General features: G+C 43.9%; 1 protein-coding gene across 2 annotated transcripts in view; it reads left to right on the forward strand.

The window, feature by feature from the left end:
* Positions 1-23466, forward strand: part of GALNT7 (polypeptide N-acetylgalactosaminyltransferase 7) — a 313223-nt gene that overhangs the window by 128860 nt on the left and 160897 nt on the right. The window lies entirely within an intron of this gene.

Consider the following 23466-nt stretch of genomic DNA (forward strand, 5'->3'; position numbering starts at 1 on the left):
ATTTATGAATAGCTCTGGGCACTGAAAATAAACTTTGGAAACTCCTGAGCCTGCTGCTTGGGACCCCCTAGTTAGTACAATATTTGATGACATGATTGGGGGGGGGGGGGCCTGTTGAAATTGGGGTAGTAGGATGAGTGATTGGCTTAAAGAGAGAGATTTAGTCAACATTATCTATTGATGGTACAGTACCAGAGGTAGGCATCTCTGATCCTGGAGTGCCACAAACAGGTCTGGTTTTCAGGACATCCACAATGCATATGCATGAGATATATTTGCATACAATGGAAGCAGTGTATGCAAATATACCTCATGCATATTCAATGTGGATATCCTGAAAACCAGAGCTGATTGTGTTGTGGCATTCTAGGACTGACATTGCTTACCTTTGTGCTATACGGTAAAACCTTACTTTTATAATGCAACTTTCATCTAAACAGCATCCAATTTAACTATGAAATGTAACACTTCAGAAGCAACTGTGCTGGTATGTCTGTAGTAGATGTATTATGTTGTCACTGTAACATTAAATCCCATGCAAACTTCCAAAAAAGAAAGGGACAAATAATTGCAATTGATAAACAGAGTCACAGGGGAATAATGATTTGCCCACATCACACATAACATGTATCCCAAGAATTCTACTGACTTGTAGTATATAACTGTATTCCACTAGATTACCTCATTACCTTCTAAATGTTATGAGCCCTTTATGGAAAGAAGGCTGAGCACCTGAAGTTAGGTGTCTATTTTCAGCCAATTTATAGGCGCCTACATTTAAGATGAAAATAGGAGCCTAACTTTAACATTAGGCATCTAATAGGGAGATTCATTAAGCTGCAATTTTTTTTATTGAGGGAGGAGCCAAATATCGCAGGGGGTGGGGGTCCCCATGATATTTGGCTCCTCCCCAACAAATTATCACAGCATGATTTTTTTATCATGGCACAAACGCGCAACAAAAAAATCACATCACGGTAAGAGGCCATCTTCTAGGACAAGCAGGATAGTAGCCCTCATACATGGATGACATCATCAGATGAAGCCCGGCATGAAAAACTTATGTCAGAGTTTCTAGAACTTTGACTAGGCACACTGAGCATGCCCAGCATGCCCTTTACCACTTATCCATGCGGGGTCCCTCTTCAGTCTCTTTTTTTTTCCACGGAGCTTTTGCATCACAGTCTCTGAGTTCGTGTTCTTTTGAGTAAAAAAAAGTATTGAAAAACTTTTCATCAATCATTTTCGGTGGTTCTCACATTTTTTCTCGGTGCGGGTCCCTCGTTGGTTCCCTTCCACTCCCTAGTCAGGTTTTTCGATGGTTCGGTAAGTTTTCTTTCGCTCCATTCCCCTATGGCGGTGGTGCCTCTGTGCCCGCTGGTGTCAGTCGCCTGCCACCTCCACTATCATTTCACCCCTTCAGTTTGTCTCATCATTGCCGAGTCGGGTTTTTGCCAATGCCCTCAATGCCCAAAGACTGTGTCCACTGTGGACCCACACGATGTGTGTATCTTCTGCCTGGGGACATCGCACGACATTCGGGAGTGCCGCATATGTGATCAAATGACCCCGAAGGGACATTGCACTCTCCTCGATAAGATGGAGAAGCTCTTCGGGGCGATAAAGTTTGAGCCATTGACATCAGCATTGGTGGCATCGATGCTGAAGGACAATGGAGCCGCACTGATGGATACCGAGCAATTGACGCCAGCAGTGCCACCCACTCCATTGGTGCCACAGCGGATAGGGCTCCAGGCCGAGAACATTGGGTTCGTCGTCTTCAGCATTGGCACTGGGGAAAGACCAGGCCGAGTACCAAGAGAAGTGAAGGAAGCATTGGCACTGGTTGTCCTCAACGAACGGTGCCAGGCTCGGGTTGGCGCTCACTGTGATGGCCCCAAAGCAACCCCACGTGCGGAGTCCCTATTCTCCATCGATGCTGGGGGTTCGCTGGTCGCCACCGGTCCTGGTGTCAGTCGCCGATCCACCTCAAGGTTCTGATGAAGATCTGGCCACCCCTCCTACGTATCCGCTTTGGCATCGGCAACTTTCGAGGACGAGTTGGAGCGTAGAGTCCAGCTGGCAGTCGATCGGGTGCTGCAGGGCATCTAGCTAGTGGCACCAACAGTGTCAGTGCCCGCGCTCTCCCTGCTAGAACTGCTGCTGGAGCATCTCAATGTGCTCATTGGTGTGTTACCAACCCAGCTGGCGTCAGTTCCCAGGCAGCCATCAATGCAGGGCACAGATTCTTCCCCCGACTGATGTGGTGGTCATCACTGGATCCTCTGAGAAGGAAGCCCCATTGAGGCCAGTGGCATCCCTGTGGCTTGCAGCCCCCCCCCCTCCGCCACCCCATCCAGCTTTGCTGGGGCCAGCATTGGTGCCACTGGTGCCTAAGCCTCTGGATGAAGTCCGAGCACCTAAGGCCTCATCCCCTGTGGATTACAGCAAAGATGAGGCTCCTTATGAACTGTGGGGATGTCACTGCGGAATCCTCCTCAGAGGACTCTGAGGGTCTCCTCAGAACTGTTTCCTCTAGAGGAACAAAGGAGGTCTCCCTGTGAGGACCTGACCTTGACAGGTTTGTATGGGCGATGGCAGAGGCCATCCTGTTTCAGTTGATGACAGAGGAGGATGATGTGGATGCTCCTAAATAGATCGTGGCAGTCCTGATATACAAGATCTTTAAGGAGTTGCTGATGAGGATTTGGGAGCACCCCCTCACTGTTCCTCTGATAAACAGGAAGGGCGGACAGGGTTTACCTCATTCAAGAGGCTACCGGATTCGAAAAACGTCAACTGGCATACCAATTGGTAGTGGTCAAATCCATTCTCAAGAAGGCCAAGGGCTCTCAGGCCCATGCCTCGGCACTCTTGGGGTGAGATCAAAAAGTGCTGGACACCCTTGGGAGAAAGGTTTTTCAGGGGGCTATGCTCATTGCTCGCATTGCTTCCTACCAGCTCTACATGAGCCAATATTCTCGCAACCTCTGGAAGCAAATGCAAGAGTTGGCTGAGCAGCTGCCTCAACAGCAGCAAGACACCTTTCTGTTGCTGGTGCATCAAGGCCTGGAGTGTGAGAAACATGAGGTGCGTTCCGCCTATGATGTTTTCGAGATGGCAGCAAGAATATCTGCAGTGGGAATGGCATCCATAGGATGGCATGACTCCAGGCTTCGGATCTCCAACCGGAGATACAGGAAAGACTCACTGATCTGCTGTGCACAAAAGAGAATATCTTAAGAGATAAGGTGAGGGACACAGTGCCCCAGTTGAGGGATCACCATAAGACCCTCTAGCAATTCTCCGCCAGCACTTCAGACCTGCCCTCCTCAGTCAGGAGGTCAGCGAGGCACGGGCAGAGGGAAGTCTTTCTACCTCCAGAGGAAGTACTATCCTCCAGCCCCTCGCTCCTATTCCCAGAAGGCGAGCTCTCGAGGCCGTCCCAGGCAGCAGAGAGCTCCCAAGCCCCAACCGGTGCTACAGCCAAATCCCGAGATGGAGTTTCGACTGGTCTGTAGGGAGCATAAGCCAGCCACCCATACCCAAGATGCTGGAACCTCCGATCAGGGGCAGGCTACGGTTGTTTGTAAATCAGTATCCCAGTGTAACCTTGAACCAATGGGTTTTGTCCATCGTCCATCAAGGGTACCAATTGAATCTATTGGGTGTCCTGCCAAATTGCCCCTTGTGCCCCTTTTTGGGGCCTGTAGTGCATCAAGAGGTACTATGAACGGAGCTCTCCTCTCTGTTAACGGCCAGAGCGGTCGAGCCCGTACCACCAGGGCAAAGAGGGTGGAAATTCTACTCCAGGTACTTCCTGATTCCAAAGAGATCAGGGAGACTCTGTTCATCCTAGACCTTGAGGGCCTTGAACAAGGTTCTAAAAAAAGAAAAGTTCAAGATGGTTTCCCTGGGCACCCGCATCTGCATCACTGTGTCTCTGCGACTCCTTGTCCTTGTGGCAGGTTCTTTCAAAGTTGGAGCAGGGAATATCCTTCCTAACTCCCCCTACCCAAATTGTCCTTACCACGGATGCATCCAACCTGGGGTGGGGTGCTCATGTAGACAGCCTCCACACCCAGGGTCTCTGGTCCCCCCCAGGAAGCACAATATCAAAACAACTTCCTGGAGCTCCAGGCGATCAGGTACACTTTATGGGCTTTCAGAGATCGGCTGGCAAACAAATCATCCTGATTCAGATAGACAACAAAGTAGCAATGTGGTATGTCAATAAGCAGGGAGGCACAGGGTTGTACCTCCTGTATCAGAAAGTGGTCCAGATCTGGCCCTAGGCTCTGTCCCACAGGATAGTGCTCTGGGCCATGTATCTGGCCAGAACGGAAATCGTAATTAGCAGACAGACTGAGTCGAGCCTTCAGACCCCCACGAGTGGTCGCTGGACCAGGGGATGGCAAATCGGATCTTTCACCTCTGGGGGAGCCCAGATATAGACCTGTTCGCAATCCCCTGCAACAGGAAGGTGACTCAGGGCTCCAGGGGCAATCCAGGAAACTATAGACCAGTGAGCCTGACATCAGTGCCAGGAAAAATGTAGAAACTATTCTAAAGATCAAAATTACAGAGCATATAGAAAGACATGGTTTAATGGAACACAGTCAGCATGGATTTACCCAAGGCAAGTCTTGCCTTACAGATCTGCTTCATTTTTTTTGAAGGGGTTTATTTTATTTATTTAATTTATGTACTTTTGTTATACCGGCATTCGTAGGACACATCATGTCGGTTTACAAGTAACTGAGAAAGGAAATTACAATGAACGAGGAAAGAGGGCTAACTGGATAATATACAAAAGTACAGGTGAAGAGAGTCAACGAGCAGAGTTACCACTTTGCATTCATGTTAGGGTTAGATAAGCAAGTGAACTATAAACAATGTTAAGGAAGCATGTGCACTTAAGAAGTTAGCATATGGAACTTATTTACAGTATGAAGGAGGCAAGTGCACGTATGTACAGATAAATGCTGGTGCAGGGGGGAGGAAAAGAGGGAGGGAGCGAGAAGGGAAAGGAGAAGGGAAAAGGAGCGGGGGGGTGGTGGAGGGAACAGGGGTACAACAGAGCGAGGGTACTTTCAGGGAGAGATTGCTAGGGGGTGAGAGGGCGGGGTAGGGGGAGGTTGTGGGGCGCTAGGGGAGGGAGGAAGGGGGGTACAGGGAAGGTATAGGGGAGGTCAGGTAGGCTGAGCGGGAGCTGAGGTGGTTCAAGGAGGAAAATGACTAGGATTGGGAGGAATTGGGGTATGCCTGTTTAAAGAGCCATGTCTTGATTCCTTTTTTGAAATGTTAATAAATGTGGATAAAGATGAGATGTTCCCAATGACCATCGGTATATAAAAATCTGTTAAATAAATAAATAGTATATTTGGATTTTCAGAAGGCGTTTGACAAAGTCCCTCATGAGAGGTTTCTAAGAAAACTAAAAAGTCATGGGATAGGAGGTGATGTCCTTTTGTGGATTACAAACTGGTTAAAAGATAGGAAACAGAGAGTAGGAATAAATGGTAAATTTTCTCAGTGGAAGAGGATAAACAGTGGAGTGCTTCAGGGATCTGTATTTGTACCGGTGCTTTTCAATATATTTATAAATGATTTGGAAAGGAATACGACGAATGAGGTAATCATATAGGGAAAAATAATCCATGCTGTAGTTACACGATGTTTGGTTCCATATTAGGAGTTACCACCCAGGAAAAAGATCTTGGCATCATAGTCGGCTCAGTGTGCTGTGGCAGACAAAAAAGCAAACAGAATGTTAGGAATTATTAGGAAGGGACTGGTGAATAAAACGAAAAATGTCATAATGCCTCTGTATCGCTTCATGGAAAGACCACACCTTGAGTACCGTGTACAATTCTGGTCATCGCATCTCAAAAAAGATATAGTTGCACTGGAGAAAGTACAGAGAAGGGCAACCAAAATGTTAAAGGAGATGGAACAGCTCGCCTATGAGGAAAGCCTAAAGAGGTTAGGGCTGTTCAGCTTGGAGAAGAGCCGGCTGAAGGGGGATATGATAGAGGTCTTTAAAATCATGAATTGGTTATTTACTCTTTCGGATAATAGAAGGACTAGTGGGCACTCCATGAAGTTAGCAAGTACCATATTTAAAACTAATCGGAGAAAATTTTTTTTTACTCAGTGTACAATTAAGCTGTGGAATTTGTTGCCAGAGGATTTGGTTAGTGCAGTTAGTGTAACTGGGTTTAAAAAAGGTTTGGATAAGTTCTTGGAGGAGAAGTCCATTAACTCCTATTAATCAAGTTGACATAGGGATTAGCCATTGCTATTACTGGCATCAGTGGCATGGGATCTACTGAGTGTTTGGGTACTTGTAGCCTGGATTGGCCACTGTTGAAAACAGGATACAGGGCTTGATGGACCCTTGGACTGACCCAGTATGGGAATTTCTTTTGTTCTTATGTCCTTCTCCCTGTACTGGTCAGACGGTGACCCAGCCTCGGACACCTTTCCTTGCCATTGGGGCAAGGTGGTTCTGTACGCATATACTCTGATTCCTCTGGTGACAAAAACTCTCCTGAAGCTTTGAGAGGACCGAGGAACTATGATCCTCATTGGCCAAGACAGGTCTGGTTTCCACTCCTTCGGGAGTTGTCCTGCCGGAAACTGATCAGTCTGGGGATTTCCCCAGATCTCATCACACAGTATCAGGGCAGGCTGCGACATCCCAACCTCCAGGCCCTGTCGCTCACAGCCTGGATGTTGAGAGGTTGATTCTGCAGCCACTTTATCTGTCCGAAAATGTGTCTTGAATCCTGGTAGCTTCTAGAAAGCCTTCCACTTGAAAGCCCTATGGACTGACGTAGAGGAGGTTTTCAGTGTGGTGTGAGCAAAAGTCCTTAGATCCTTTCTCCTGCCCCATACAAAAGCTGCTTGATTACCTCCTGCACCTATTGGAGGCTGGTGTAAAAATCAACTCTGTTAGTTCATCTGAGTGCAGTTAGCACATACCACCAAGGTGTAGATGGTACACCTATCTCTGTACAGCCCATAGTTGTACAGTTCATGCGGGGCCTGCTTCAGTTAAAGCCTCCCCTAAGGCCTCCTGCTGTGTCTTGGGACCTCAACATAGTGCTAGCTCAGTTGATAAAAGTTCCTTTTGAGCCGCTGCATACCTGTGATCTAAAGTACCTGACCTGGAAGGTCATATTTTTTGGTGGCGGTCACTTCAGCGCACAGGGTCAGTGAGCTCCAAGCCTTAGTGACTTATCCACCTTATACTAAGTTCTATCATGACAGGATGGTCTTGTGTATGCACCCTAAGTTTCTTCCTAAGGATGGTGACAGATTCCATTTTAACCAGTCAGTTGTCCTGCCAACTGTTATGCCCAGGCGAGACTGCATCTTGGGGGTCATGTCAAGGCTCCTTCTATCAGAGCCATGGCAACATCAGTGGCCTACTTGCAAGCAGTTCCCGTGGAGAAGATCTGAAAAACTGCTACGTAGAGTTTCCTCCACACATTCACATCTCACTACTGTCTGGATAGGGATGGCTGATGAGACAGTAGGTTCGGCCAGTCTGTCCTCCAGAACCTGTTTGAGATGTAGAACTCAACTCTCCCTACCTACGGCCCATTTTTTGGGTTCAGGCTATCTCCCCCTCTGTTACCATCAGCACTGTGATTGTTGTGCCTACTGGCACCTGCTTGGTGCTGGTTGGTCCCTTTTTTTGTTGGGGGGCAGCTTGTAGCTAGGGATTCACCCATGTGTGAGGACTATCATCCTTCTTATCCTAGGAGAAAGCAGAGTTGCTTACCTGTAACAGGTGTTCTCCTAGGACAGCAGGATGGTAGTCCCCTCGAAACCCGCCCACCTGCCAACAATCAGTGGATCTTAAAAATAGTACAGCAGGGCTACCGTCTGAACTTCGCATGTTGGCCAATAACCCTGCATACTTCTGTACCGCTATCAGACCTCACACAACTACCACTTCTACAGCACGAGGTATAACAACTCTTGCTGCAGAATGCAATCCGGGAAGTGCTTCCTTCTTTTCAGAATCAGGAGTTTTATTCCCAGTACTTCTTAATTCCAAAGAAAACTGGGGACTCCAACCAACCCTAGATTTTGAAATCTAAATCAGTATCTCTGTAGAGAAAAATTCAGAATTCACTGAGCCCAATCCTCCCATTCATTCAACAAAATGATTGAGGTCCCTGGACCTCAAAGATGCTTATACACATATTCCAATACCTCCTTCTTGTTAATGTTTCCTTTGTTGCAAAGTGAGTACATATCACTACCAATACAAAGTTCTTCCTTTTGGACTTTCGGCTGCTCCCCAAGTCTTCACAAAATGCCTTGAAGTGGTGGTAGCCAACTTACATCATCAGAGGTTTTGAGTATTCCCTTATCTAGACAACTGGTTCTTGCTAGCCCCGTTGAGACATACCCTACGGTTGTTTCTCCAGTCAATAATAACCCTTCTCCAGTCTAACAGATTCATAATAAACTTCGAAAAATCTATTCTGGAGTCCACGCCAGAAATTCAGATCGTAGGAGCCATTATAGATACCACACAAGTATGAGCATTCCTACCTTCAACAGAGTTGCAAATGCACTACTAAAATCGACATCTACAACAGATTGCCTCTTTCTAATGCTTTGTGGCTGTTCATATAGTCCTGTTAACACGCTTGCACATGCATCAACTACAATGGGGGTTAAGGACTCAGTGGAACCAACTCCTTCAACCTTTTTACACCAGGATAACCCTTACCTTGGAGGTAAGAAAAGAAATATGTTAGTGGTTACCACCAACAGTACTTCAAGAAGGTGCTCCCCTACAATCAGTATAATATCAAGTCGTACTAATCACAGATGCCTCCATCGTGAGCTGGGCTGGGGAGCCCTTACTGGTCACTACAAGACTCATAGCCTTTTGTCTATTCATGAATATTGTGTACAAATCAACTTACCGGAACTCAGAGCGATGTGCAGTGCCCTGCGGGCATTCCATCACATCCTTAGAAGAGAAAAGACATAATGATCCATATGGACAATCAGGTAGCAATGTTTTATATCAACAAACAAGGAGTACCTGGATCATGGACCCTCTACTATGGACCTTCTACTAAGAATCCCTACACATATGGCACTGGGTAATACAGAACAAGGCTATGCTTCAAACCACATAATTTACCAGGACTAGCAAACATAATGGTGGACAGGCTCAATAGAATATTCCTCCCACTGGAATGATCCTTGACTCAAACCATGGCCAATCTTCTCTTCAGACTGTGGGTTGTCCTTGGATCAACCTCTTTGCAATTGAGAAGAACTGAGAACTAGTTCAATTCTACCTCATGTGCTACGCAAGGCTACAGAAACCTTCGTAATTCCCTGGAACATAGGCCTCCTGTATGCTTTTTTTCTGGTACCATTCATAGCGAAAACCATACAGAAACTCATGTAAAACCAAGCCATGATGATTCTAATCATACTGACATGGCTCAGACAACCGTGATATACCTCTCTGCTTCAATGCTCCATAAGACCTCCCTTTCATCCAGGAGATCCAGTTAAAATGTACTCCTTTTGGCCAGAAAGCCATTTTCAAAACACAGTTATGCCTTCAAGTGGAAATGTTACTTAGAATGGTGTAGATCACACAACCTGGACCTATTCAGCTGCGAACCAAGACATCTCTGGTCATATCTTTCCCAATCTGATCTTGCAATCACATCTGTGCGCATGCATCCCAGCACTCTTACAGCTTGCCTTTCTCCAGAAAATGGAGCACCTATATCCATGCATCCTCTTGTCTCAAGAGTCATGAAAGGACTGCTGCACCTGCACCCTCCAGTTCAAAAACCACCAGTTCCTTGGAACATTAACATGACTCTCACCTATTTAATGCAAGCCCCATTTGATCCTTTAGAAATGGCAGCTTTGAAATACTTAACCTGGAAAGTTCTTTTCCTATTAGCAGTTAAAGTCTATTCGAAGAGTCAGCAGATTGCAAGCATTGGTGCATTACCCACCCTCACATGGAATTTTTTCATGACAAAATAGTACTTAGAACGCATCCCAAATTCTTACCAAAAGTGGTTTTCCGCGTTCCACCTGAATCAGTCAGTAGTTGTACTGACTTTGTTTCCAAAGCCTCATGCGAATGAAGTTGAAAAGACATTGCGTACGTTGGTCTGCAAAAGAGCTCTGGCTTACTAAAAATGTCATATGCATTCTCACAAGAAATCATTGCAGCTGTCTGTTTCATACAATCCCAACAAGCTGGGCACAGCTGTAGCCAAGAGAACACTTTCCAGTTGGATTACCAGTGGCATTCAACACTGCTATACAGCAGCTGGACTTGATCTCACAAATCCAGTCAGAGCTCATCAGGTACGAGCAACATCTTCCTCCATTGTACACCTCAGAAAGGTTCCCATTGAGGACATATGTAAAGCAGCTGCCTGATCATTGTTGCATATATTTTCTTCCCACTAGTATCTAGATGCCTTAGCTTCCACAGACAGCACAGCTGGACAGGCAGTCTTCCACCCCTTAATTCATAAATAATCCGTTCTCTACGGTGGAGTCTGGGTTTCTTACCAATAACTATTACTCTGCAACCCTCAGCTTGGGACTCCCCACAGATCATGGCTAATTCAGTCCTGCTTACCAATGGAAAAAAGTAGATTTGCTTACCGTAAACAGTGTTTCTTATAGATAGCAGGATGAATTAGCCATGAGATGCCCGCTCTCTTCCCTGGATAGCAGACTATCTTATTCTTCTAGCTTTGCTTAGAGAGACAGTTCCATTCATTGCCCCTGGATTACATCACCCACAGATCATGGCTAATTCATCTTGCCATCTATGGAAAACACAATTTAGTGTAAGCAGAAAAATGTCTGCTTAGAAATATGTTAATCTTTGTGTAGTATTGACTGTTTTGACCTGATTTAATTTGAAATCACTGGAGTTTCTTCTAGCTTGTCCGTATTCATTTTAAGAAAATTGTAAGGTTTCTAAGCCCTGATTTGAGTTGTATGTCTACTTGAGCAATATTGGAGTTCTGTTAATACTCAGCTTGCTATCTGTGCAAGCCTCTCTTGGAGAGTGATAATATTTTTTTCACCCAGCATCTTTGTTATTTCAAGATTTTTATTCTTAAATGCTAATATATGATATGAAGCTTGAGAGAGGGGAAACTCAGGAAATACTTTATTAAAAGTGTGGTGAATGCCTGGAATCACCAACCAAGCAAGGTGGTAGCAAAGAAAGCTATGATAGAATTTAAACTTGCTTGGGGACAGATACAGAGGGCAATGGTAAGAGCAATTATGAAAGAGAAATTGGGTAAAAGAAGTAGAGGATAGCCCTGGTTATTGGTTTAGTAGTGGAAACTAAAGTATTTATCTTCCTGGAATGGCAGAGATACAAATAGATAGTTGATAAAGCTACCTTGTACAGAGTAACAATACAGCTACTTTTAGCTCCCAGGGAGAAGTGACAGGGTGAAATAGGTATAATCGGGGAGGGTGGCAGAGAGATGCTATATTAGCAAGCATAAGCAACAGGCTAATTTTGTCTAAATGTTCTGTCTCCTCCTGTGCTCTGCCCCCCTGGGGGCAGCTGCTTCCTGGTCCCTACCAGGGAGCCGTTCTCCGCTGCCCCAGGACAAGGGTCCACCTCCAAGCACAACAACAACCTGAAATGATTGGGTGAAAATAGCAAAATGCATAGTTACATCATAAATATAATATCCATGGGTAGAAAAATCCCAGGCACCTAAAAATTTGCCATGAACCGCTGCAGCCTGGGGCAGCCCCCATTCATAAGAGAAGAGGCAGGAATGATAGTGAAAGAAGCTTGAGGGTGGGGAGAGCAAAATAAAACAAGCAAAAAGAGTAAAATATGCAAAATAAAATAAAATAAAAAAATAGACAAAAAATAAAAAATGTAAACCAAGGAAATAATTTTCACTGGTCCCTAAAACATTTTGTCTAGCATCCAAACTTTCTGAGTAATTTCTACCTGTGTATGTATAAGTTGGATGGATAATGTGAATAGTAACTGAAAAATCCTGTGAATGTTCACCTTATCCATGTTCCTATCTATTTGTTACCTAATATACGCCTATTTACATAAGAGTATCTCATAAATAGAATTATGTATTGTCATGTATTTTTGAAATTTTTGAGGACAGACATTTTTGCGTGCCCATTGCCGTTATTCTCAGTGTTACTTGAGTAATATCTATAACTTTGAACTTCTCTGTGCCTTTTGGGTCTTTTACTCTTGTGAAGTGTCTTACTACAAGCTTCTTTTGAAGTACAGCTTTTTCCCTTCCTGTACTTTCGCTGCCTTTGCATGTTGCTCTTTAAAGGCTTTTAACTGCAGACGTTTCCATTTTTCAGTCCACCTTCCAAAGCATTTTTGAATGTGCGCCTCTCATACTGTGTCTTGGCATGCCTGGTTTTAGTTCTTCAGAAGATATTAATCTATGCGTTGATAAATTAAGATGCATCTGTTTGATTTTTATTAGATGTTTATACCCATTATCCCCAGTGTTGACTAGTATTTTTTTTGTAAATACCTAAGATTAACTATTCATAAGCAACATCAGCTTTCAAGCTGGCTAAAGGGTTGAGTAGCCTTTAGGACCCTTGTGAGCAGGTTAAAATTAGGTCTGGGCTGCCCAAGGGGAGAGAAGCTGCTATTGCTGCTAAATGGAGGGAAAGAGAAAAGTGGAAGGGGCAGAGAAGAGAAAAAGGGGACCAGAGGAAGGAACTTGGAAGGAGACTAGGTTGGGGGAAAGACAGGTAGAAAAAAATAGAAGCATGAGGAAAAATGAGCCTAGTTTAGTGGAGAGCATGTATGGAAGCAGTCAGTTGTAAAGGGAGGTGGGCCCACACGTTAGCACCAGCACCTCGCTCTTAGTAAAACTTGAGTCATCACTAGCAGGATTTTGATGAAATTCTGGAGGGTTTCAACATCTGTGCTCTCCTTTTGTAGCAAATTGTATTTGTGAGCTGTTTAAGGATTGGGATCAGCCTCATCATAATTTAATTTAATTTTTAATTTATGATCTGCCATCTGTGACTGGTCAGACAGTTCAAAGCAGATTTTGGGTCCTTAAGGTGTTTCATAGAATCTTAATCTAATGTACTTTGGATTAAGAATGAAGTTTTTAGCAGTTCACATTGAAAGGGTAACATACATTTAAACATACTTCCTCATCAGCTCAGACTGGAAGCTTTCCTGAATAGATTATGGGGATCCCCCACAATTAGATTTGATGGCAAATCACAAGTTTCCAAGCCAATAGATTATTCAGCTGCTAAAAAGTAAAAGAAAGAATTCAGCGATTATTCGTGTCCTGGTATGCCAGGACCCGGCTTTGTTTTTTGTCTTATCGGCCTAACCCTTGAGGAGCATGTTAGCTCAGAGAGGAATATTCTTCAGCAGTGACTCTTTCTACTGGAGTCTCATTAGACTAGAGTCTTCTTTCAAATCTCTGGCTGTTTCACCCTGGTGGGTGGACATCTCATCCACACTGACCTTCCTGCAAAAGCATTTTTTGACAAGAGCTGACCACTTAATTCTCTGGGGGTTCCAGTTACAATTATTTCATATACAGAAATCAGATCCAAGGAGTTCAGTGTTAAGCATGTTTGTCCTTCCCTTGGAGCTTCATTGCCTCAGTGGGATCTGGATCTGATTCTTAGAAATCTTGTCTCCTCTTTTTGAGATACTTAATCATGCAATCTCAAAGGATATTCCCGAAAGGTGGTCTCCCTAGTGGCTTCTGCCCAGAATTATGGACCTTAACTGATAGTGATCCCTCCTAGTCTTTCCACCAGTGCTATCTTTCTTATCCATGGTTGATTTTGCCTTCAGTTAAACAGGCAGTATCTCTTCTACTGTCTCATAAAGAGGAATGTGATGATAAGGATACTCTCTCCCCTTATTAGAGCTTCTTTTAACCTCTTCCTCAGGTTGTTTAAAAGGTGGCTAATCCCTTTCGGCTAATCAGTAGGCCTTTATTCAGCAGACCTCAGGGGAAAGACAGAGGACATCTGTAAGGCAGCCACCTGGTCTTTACATTCTCTCACGGATGCTATGGATTTGATGTGCAAGCCAAGGGAGATACTGCCTTGGAGCAGGCATTCTTAGAGGAGCCCTTTCTTCCCACTCATGTTGAAATGGGCTTCAGTGTGTCCCACTAGTCTGGACTGGTTCAGAAAGTTGAAAAGGAAGATGCCATTTATTTTTTCCCTGCAGGGCTTAATTTGTAGACAAAAAATAAGTGGAACTGTGGAAGGGAGGGAGAGGTGGAGCAGATCAGGTGTGACCTGTGTAAGGGGATGAGGCCAGGGCTAAGGTCAGGTGTGAGCTCTTTAGTTGCCAAACACACATCCGTGAACACACTCTTCCCACTCTTTCTCTTCCTCTTTATCCCAATGATCCTCCATCCCTGCCCTCACCAGTGCTTGATGAGCACTGATAGGCAAAGGATGACTGGAATTTGAGCAATGCAGGGGCTGGAAATGGAGGATCGTGGGGGGATAAGGAGGATGAAAAGGGAATGCGGCTTTGCTCTCTCTATCCTCTTCCTCCTCTCTGCCCTGGGGATCTTGGTCCTCCATTTCCAGCTCCCAATCCCACTCCCTGAATCCCCCAGTGGTCCTAGCATCCTCAAGTCTCACCCCTAATACCTGGTAGTTCTCAAGCCCACCCCCACTCCAGGAAAATTACTATCTGCAGCAACTCGCTTCCTCTGTGACTTTACCCAGTAAGGCACGAACCCTCTTCAAGCCAGAATCAGCTGACTCTCCTTTGCTTTAATGGTGAGAGTAGACTACTGTGTGCTGTCCTTAGTCTCCTCAAACTGGGGGGTGGGAGGGACTAAAGTTCAAAAGAAGGAAAGAAGGGAGCAGCACTGCATGCTCACTCCCCCTCTTCTATCCCTTTCCCTCTTTCCCCAGTCCTCTGATTGTCTAACTCACAGACTGTCCCCCTCAACTCTAATCATATCACTTACACCTCAGTCCCTCTAATCCCTTCATTCACACCCTGCAGCACCATTGATGCCCTCCCTTATTCTCATGCCCCTTTCCTCCAAAGAACCCATAACCTCATTGATCCATTACTCACTTTTTTTGCCCTACCACATTCATTCTTTTACTTTCTGTCATTTATTTAAAAATTGTATTTATTTAAAATTCCTCACTCATCCTCTCCTCCCACCCTCACTCAGGCTCTTGCTTTCACTCACCTTTGCCCAGCGCAAAACTCACTCTTCTTTCCCTCCTTTTGATCATTAACTCTCTCCGCTCCGCTCTACCCCCACCTCCAATCCCCTCGATCCTTTCTCTTCTCCATTGTGGTCACCAGGGGCAGAGATCATAGAGTCCAGGAAACCATGATAAGCAGCAGAGAGGCCAGTAAACCAAGATACCAGAAGCAGCAGAAGCAGTGGGGCTAACAGATATTCATCTCATATGTCTTTGACCTTGGCCATTCTCTCTCACAGCCTCCTCATATGTGCTGGGAAATCACAAAAAACTCAAGGCCATGTGGCTTCCCAGTCTCAGGATAAGCAGCTCTAACACTCTCTGCTCTGCTCTGCTTCTTCCAGGGGCTAGGAGGACAGAATTGATCCTTGCTGCTACTGGCTCAGTGCCATTTATGTGGGGGAGTCAGAACTGATATGCACTGCCAGCTCTACTCTGCTTCCTTAAACTTAAAAACACAAGAAATTGCCATACTGGGTCACACCAAGGGTCCATCAAGCCCGGCATCCTGTTTCCAACAGTGGCCAATCCAGGCTACAAGTACCTTGGATCCTGGAAAAAGTGTGGAAGAATGTTGTTCTGGGTCATTCCACCAGAAATTAAATCCAAGGAAACAAGCAGAAAAAGAGATTGAATTAACTTAGCACAAGTTTGAAACTTGTGAGCAGTAGTGCAGTTCATCAAAGTCAGGGCTGAAGTTGGGATAATTGGCACTATTGCTCATAAATTTCAACTTATGCTAATTCAACCTCTTTTTATCTGTTCTTTCCTTTGTAATGTCTGCTTCAGGATCATTCCCTCTCTTCCTGTTCCCTGTAGAACGGGAGGGAAGAGTGAGCTGGAGTAAGGAGCAAAGTGGCTGTTATCATCTGTGACTACACGTTTTTTGCCCCCCTTCCCTCCTCTTCCCAGCAGGTTACCCATATGGGAAGGGCTGGAATAGGACAACCCTACTGCTCTGCCTGTAGTTAGAAAAGAAGTGCCAGAACCGCATTTCAGGCTGTTCCACCACAAATTAAGCCCTGCTTACCTGGTAATTTCCTTTCTTTGAGTCCTGCTACACCAGTCCAGTATCCTTCCAGGAAGTCAGGACCTGGCAATGGATCTTGGGTCTGGAAAAAATTTTTGATTTCGCCTTCATGGTATGCCCAAGGCTGCAGCTTCTGTTTCTATTTATCTGCAGTCCCTGCTAAACAAAGTTTGCTTTCTAAGTACAAACAGATAGAAGAGTTTCCTCTATCCCTCCTGTTTATGAAGTCTCTCTTTATTGTTTATTAAATAAATTGTGTTATAGGGACATTTGGTTTTTTTCCATTGCTTTGACATAAGAATATTGACTCTTTCCAGTGCAGCCTCAGCCTATATACCAAATGATGTCAATGAAAAAGGGTGTATCCTCTGTCTCCATTTGCTAGCAGGCAAAATAACCCATTAGTCTGGACTGATGTAGCAGGACTCAAGGAAAGGAAATTAACAGTTAAGACTAAATTTCACTTTACTCTGTGGCAAAACACATTCTTTTGGATGTTCTAACCAAGAGACAGTTGCCTCTTTAATGATGCAGGTTAACGTCAGTGCACATGCTAGCTCAGTTGGAAGTGGTCCATATGAGCTTCAGCTTTTGTAGTTTTAGTTCAGGGAGGTGCTTCAATTCTGTTTCAGGGAAATTTGCTGCTTGCTCTTGTTCCTTTTGCAAAGTTTTAATGGGTTACATTTTCAGTACCAAGTGTATGTATGTTTTCACTGAGCATGTGTTATCTTTAGTATTCAGATGTCATTGGTGAAACTTTCTATCCCTTTCTTTGTATAACTTTTATATCCTTTACATTCAAAGCCCATTGGGGAAGGGAGTCCTAGTCATTGTGCAATGGTGACATCTACTGGCCTGACTTGGGACCCATGATTGCAGGGTTCTGGAGGAGCCCTGGTGCATGGCCTCTCAGTGCAATGACTGGGTTAGGTGAGTTGGGAGGGGTTATACAATAGGCGAGAAATCCATGGTTCATACTGAACTGGAAGACCAAAGGAGCAGATGCAAAATGCTGGGCCCAACAGCCTCCCCCACCCCACATTTATTTCCTTCCCATCAGTAGGAACCCAATGCAAATTCCTTTGGAGAAAGGATAATTATTTACTTGTTTACCAAATGTAGCATTTCCTTGAATTCACAGTGAGGTCCACCTTCTTTTCAGAGGTTGCACACTTCCAGACCGATGCAATATTGGCGTGCGTAAAACAAGCACTTATGATTGAGCGCCCGCTCTCCTAACACGCGCCAATCCACTCCTCCCGGGCGCCCAATTTAATGTTTAAATTAGCTGCCAAGGTAAAAATGAGGCACTAGGAGAAATCGTGGCACCCTAGTGCTTCCTCTGCATCGGGCGCCCAGGAAAGGTAGCTGTCAGTGAGGGTTAGGAAACGGACGCTCAATATGAGTTTTTGTTTTCTCCTACTATCGACACAATATACATGGCCTGGACTATGTGTTGGGCGTCTAGAAAAAATTTTTTTGCAAATATTTTTTTAACTGATTCCGCTTTCTGTGGTCCCTCCTACTTAGTATTGCGACGATACTAGTAGGAGGGATCACAGAAAGCAGGAATTTGGGGTTTTTACAATGAGCCCTTGAGCACGGCAGACCTTTACACCAGCCCGGGCTGGCGATGCAAGGGTGCATTGGCCTCGTGGGAAATTTTTTGCATCTTGGGGATTAGCTAATAGCTTCATCTACATGTACTTTCTATCTGTTTTGGACGTGCTAATCCCTGCTTTGCATCAAGGGTTATGTACGCGCTCCCAATCGCATATTGAGCCGTGCGTTGGCCGCAGCACACACTATTGCATCGGCCTGTTTAAGTGTACACTTACATAGAGTAAAAAGAGTTTCGGGGATACTCTTATCTTCATATCTTCACACTCTTGAGCTGAGAAACAATATTGTTATTATTACATTGTTGATCCAATAATGCTGAAAATGAGGTCCCAAAATTTGGTCTGCATTATACGTGAGCTGGGGGTTATATCAGTTTTATATATTTTGCTGTAATAGATAAGAAAGGTGTGAGAATCTTATACTGTACAATTTTTGGATGCCTGAAATACAGATTTTATGAAAATAAAGGTTTTATTGTGAAGGACAAAATTGCTAAGAACAAAGCACTTGCACTCTATCATCATCAATTTAAAAAAATCATGAAATACCAAGAAGTGTATTTCAACATTGAAAAAACTGGGAGCCAAACTTTAACCGTACTCTAAGGAATTTCGCCTTGCATCGGGTCTGCAGTGTATTTTGTATTTCTAGACTGCATTTCCAGTTTTTCAAGCACACAAAATGCCCTTTAAGGCCTTTATTGATCAGCTATTCAGCAATTGAAGCAGAAAACCACAGTTCTTTTAATGCCCTTTTCCCCATTTATCTGTTTGAAACAATTTCTCTCATTGTCTAAAATTGTGCTTAGCCCCATTTCAGCAAGAGCTGCTTCTGTCCCCCAGGGCCTTGAGGGTAAGATGGACTTATTATGAAGCCATAGTACTTTGGGAGAGTTGCCAAGCAGTTGCATGTCTTCATGAGAATAGAAGGATCTTGTATTGTATCACAGCAGTTCTTACCTTTGTGAATTATTTTCTCAGTAGGCAGCAATAATGATCATTTTTCATTATTTCACCTTGTGTTCTCTATTGCTTACTGCAGGAAAGGTACTGGGACCGACTGTGTTTTCTCTGGCTTTGCACCCAGCCTTTGTGTATGCCTCTGCATTGGGGCTTCATCACCTACCATGCACCGTCAGTTTGGAGGTGCTGAAAGCTGGGATGGCTCCTTTTCTGTCGCCGTTCCGTTTCTCTTTATATGTTACATATTTGGATTCATTTGCATTTAGGTGGATGAGAAACAGTGCAAATAAATACTGAGGGTTGGAATGGATGACTAAGGGGTTAAAACTGCATTCGTTCTAGAACTCTTTCTTAGCTTAGGAAATTCATTGGGGTGACCAACACCAGATCGCGTGACCCATCCGTATGAATTTGTGAAAATGCTTTTTGAAGCAAACCGGTTACGTGTAAGTAACCGCCCTTTATCACCATACTTATAATTATGTTGGGACTGTATCAAGAGAGAGAGCTGTTCTGAAATGCTATCTAAGAGGTGTAAAACAGAAGAAAATAATGTAGTTGTGCTTTTCCTTGAAGGTGTGTCAAATCTCTTAAATCATTCTCTGCCCTGCCTCTTCCCGCCACAACATAGCTCTCGCAAAAAAAAAAAAAAAGTCTGGAGGATCCCATGAGTCCCATTATTGTTATAAATATTTTTATAGCCATAAAATTCTCCTTCAGAATAGTTTACAACACGGCATAGTGCCTTAAAGCCTTAATTTTTATTAACCGAAGCATTAGAAAATTATCCAAAGTCCTGGGAGACCTAAAACCTAGGGTATGAATTTTTATCTTCATCATTTGTATTGAGGATGCTTCCCCTCCCCCCGCCTCCTCGTACAGTTCAAGATTTTTGTCTAATTTGTGATAAAATGCTTTGCAGACTTGGGCCTATTTCTGTAGGAGATAAAGGGATATGCTGTAAAATCCCTCTGACGTTTCACTTTGCTTATTATCTCTTTTTATGCTATTGAATCTGGGCCATTGTATTTTGGTGTCCAGAAAAGAATTTTGTGCGTTTTTGATGTGGCTACAGAAATAATAATTAAAGTAGGTATTGTCTCTTCTGATACATTCAGACCATAGTCACTAAAGCCATTCGGCCTTGCTTGCCAGTGTCACTTACCTAGAAAGGAGATTTATGTAGTGTAATGAACTTGTTGACCTCAACTATTCTGGAATATAAATCCCTCTTCTGGGGAAAAAAAAAGAAGTTTGAATAAGTAAATAAATACTAGATCATAATATTAGTTATGTATGTTTTTAATTATGTATGTTTACAATAGCTATGATATCTTTGGATGATTTGGGCGGTATTGTTAAATAAATAAATAAAAAGATGAACCAGGAGGAATTTTGCAGCGTGCACAAGAAAAAAGATCCTTAGTGAATACAGTTTATTATAATTAACTAACTATAAGAAAACACTCCTGTATGTTCAGAAATCTTGCAAAAGGTATACTAAATCACATGTGTGCTTTGAAAACTGTTGTATAAGCTTCAGCATTAAAAAAATATATATACTACTATACATGTATATCTTTCTTCCCTAGTTTTAGAAAGCAGAGTTTGCACAAAGATATTCTAATTTAAAGATTTGGGCTAGCCATGGTGTAGAGATTTACCTCACTGTCTTAAGGCAATTTGAAATAATGAGCTGGATAAAATGATACTATTTGTAGTGAATTTCACATTCCTACTGCTAGTGATTTCTTTACATTTGCAGGTAAATGTATATTATGTCTGGTAGAACTGTTGCCAGAGGCCTGATTTTCAGGATAGCCACAATGAATATTCATCAAGGACATTTCTGGATCTTTAGGTTGCGAGCCAGGTTAACTTGCATAATTGGATTATTTGGAAACACAAACTTGTTTGCAGGTTCTCCTCCAAGTCCAGGGTTGTGCTCTTCTGATGTAAAATTTGAATATTATGTAAACAGAGGAGTGGACTTCTAAGGGTTGGTTTGTTTTTCCACACTGCTGTGCAGGAAACCATGCCCAACTTTTGCACCTCAGGCCATCCAGGGCTGGGAATACTGTGGAAGCAGCATTCCTAGCTCCTGGGGAGAAAGGCATCCTAGTCACCTATAGGCCAGGCTCTGGGTTGTACACTTGCTAAGTTATGAAAGGAGCTGTGGCCTGTGGTCCCTGACCAAGGACTCTCACTGCATTGGCTAGGCTAGATGGAATTGGAGAGAGGGTTTAAAAAGCCCTGGGCCATTGGAAATGAGGCCTCATGGTGCTGTCGCCTCTGTAGAGGCTGGTTCTGAGTGAGCCAGAAGCCTAAAGGAAGAAGCTGCCAAGCCCAAAAATGGATGTGGTCATAAGAAAAACTGTTCAACTTTTATCCCAAAAAGTATAAAAACAAGAAATACTACAGGGAGATTCACTCGAAAGAGGCCCAATATTCTCTTGTAACTTCCATTAGGATTAAATAATCTGAACCAAAAAAATGCGCTACATACCTTGATGTATGTGTAATCTTTTGTATTACATGCGATGCTGGACGTGATCGCTGTTTTCCGCCAGACACATTTCGACGCGGCGCTCCATGTTCCTGAACGTGTCTGCGAGCATATCGGGGGGGGAATAGCAGCAATTTCACGTTGGATGTTTTCCTTCAAATCTTCCACAGTGCGAAGCTTGTTCCGATAGACTTTTCCTTTGAGCTCAGCCCAAAGGAAGAAGTCTGGTGGTGTCAGAATTGGCGACCATGGTGGCCAAAAGCCCCTTTGAAATTACCCTGTTGCTGAAAAAGGACTCAATTTCTGCTATGCTCTTTGCCGATGTGACACTTTGCTCCATCTCGCAAACGGAGGTTAAACATCACGACGGCTGTCCGGCGCCTACTTCATCGCTCCGATGCGGGGGCATCCCGGCTTGTTCGAAGCTCCATATACTGAGGAACACATTGTTTCATTCAGATTGCTTCATCCTAGTGAGAGTTGTTACAGGATATTCAGGGCCTCTTTTGAGTGAATCTCCCTGTATGTTATATGTTAAGACAAAAAAAGAAGGGAAGCCTAGGTGACTGACAAAAAGTGGCAGCAGTAGAGTCCAGATAGACTCCCATTTGATATTTTGAATAATCTTTGTGGCGCTGCTGCTTTAAACTGGCCAGCTATGGTCTCTCTATTTCAAGCCTTTGCCCAGTGAGGTTTACCTTCTTGTTGATGTGGAAAGAGGGCCAGTGCATGCTGGCGAATGCAGTTTTTATTTGTCCCTCCATCATATATCAGTCATGTGTGAACAGGGGAATTTTGCTGCCCATTGTAGCCACTATTAAAGGCTAAGGAACATCAATATGATAAAGCGGGGAAAACTACCTTCTATTCCCTTCACACGTTCTTGCATTTGCAGTTGAATAATCCGGTGAAGTGAGTTTTAAGAATACATGGTTAGATCCAAGATGGCCGCGGATAAATGAACGGCTGACGCCGAGCTCCAGAGCGAAACTTCTTAATTTTTGCTTTAATATTTCCTGAAATATTTCATTTTCACCTCTAGCTGGGTTGGCAAGATGCCCCACACAAAACGAAAAGCAAAAATTAGAGAAAATACCTCTACTCCGATTTCCTCTGCTAGACAGCCCCGAATCGAGGAGGTCTTTGCTGGACTAGTGCAAGTACACCCTGAGGTAGGAGCCGCTGGAGGTTTCGGCGGGGAGCAGACGTCGAGCCCCTTGGCTATCGAGACATCGTTGAGACCGGGTGCACCTTCCACACCAGACCACCCGCTCAGAAAGATGAGTTCTGAGCAGATTTTTACTGCCCTGCTACAGGAAAGTACTGCTGGGGAAGCCGTTGTCCAGAGAAGAAGTGACGGAGTTTCACTTTCACTTTCACTTCCTTCGGAGAGCCTGAGTACAGCCGGCTCCAGAGACCGACTAGACCCAGCACAGCAGCGAGCCGAGGAGAAAGGTGAGCCCTTGGAAGAGAGGAAGGGTGACGAGGGAATCCATGTTGTATGCGGTGTTTCTGAATTTAATTCAAATAAAGTAACTTTAACAGAGATAATGCAAGCTATAACATCTATGGAAAAATCGATTGTGTCTCTGACTATAATGGTGAAAGAAAGCATTGAGAAGCACAAAGATACAGAAAGGAGAGTAGAAAACTTGGAATACTTTGTTAAGGGAGCTGAACAGAAAATAGCAGAACTGGAGCAAATTCAAGGAAATCTAATTAAATCTGAAAATATGCAGATGGTAAAAATGGAAAATTTTGAAAATTCCTTAAGAAGAAATAATATTAGAATATTGAATTTTCCAAAACTCAGGTTATTATCCCATCGTGAACTTTTCAAGAACTATTTAAATCTTCTTAAAATTCCTGAGCAAGAGATTTCAACGATTCTTAAAATTTATTACCTGCCTCAGAGGGATAGAGGGAAAAGTTCCGAACAAAATTGTAAGGAAACTTCCTCATATGAATTAACAGACATACTAGAAAAATCTCATGATTTAATAGTTGAAGAAATAGCTACTCTCTTCATACAATTCGCAACACCATCTGGTAGAGACTTAATTCTG

Source organism: Rhinatrema bivittatum, chromosome 1 (assembly GCF_901001135.1).
Source record: "Rhinatrema bivittatum chromosome 1, aRhiBiv1.1, whole genome shotgun sequence".
Classification (NCBI taxonomy): domain Eukaryota; kingdom Metazoa; phylum Chordata; class Amphibia; order Gymnophiona; family Rhinatrematidae; genus Rhinatrema; species Rhinatrema bivittatum.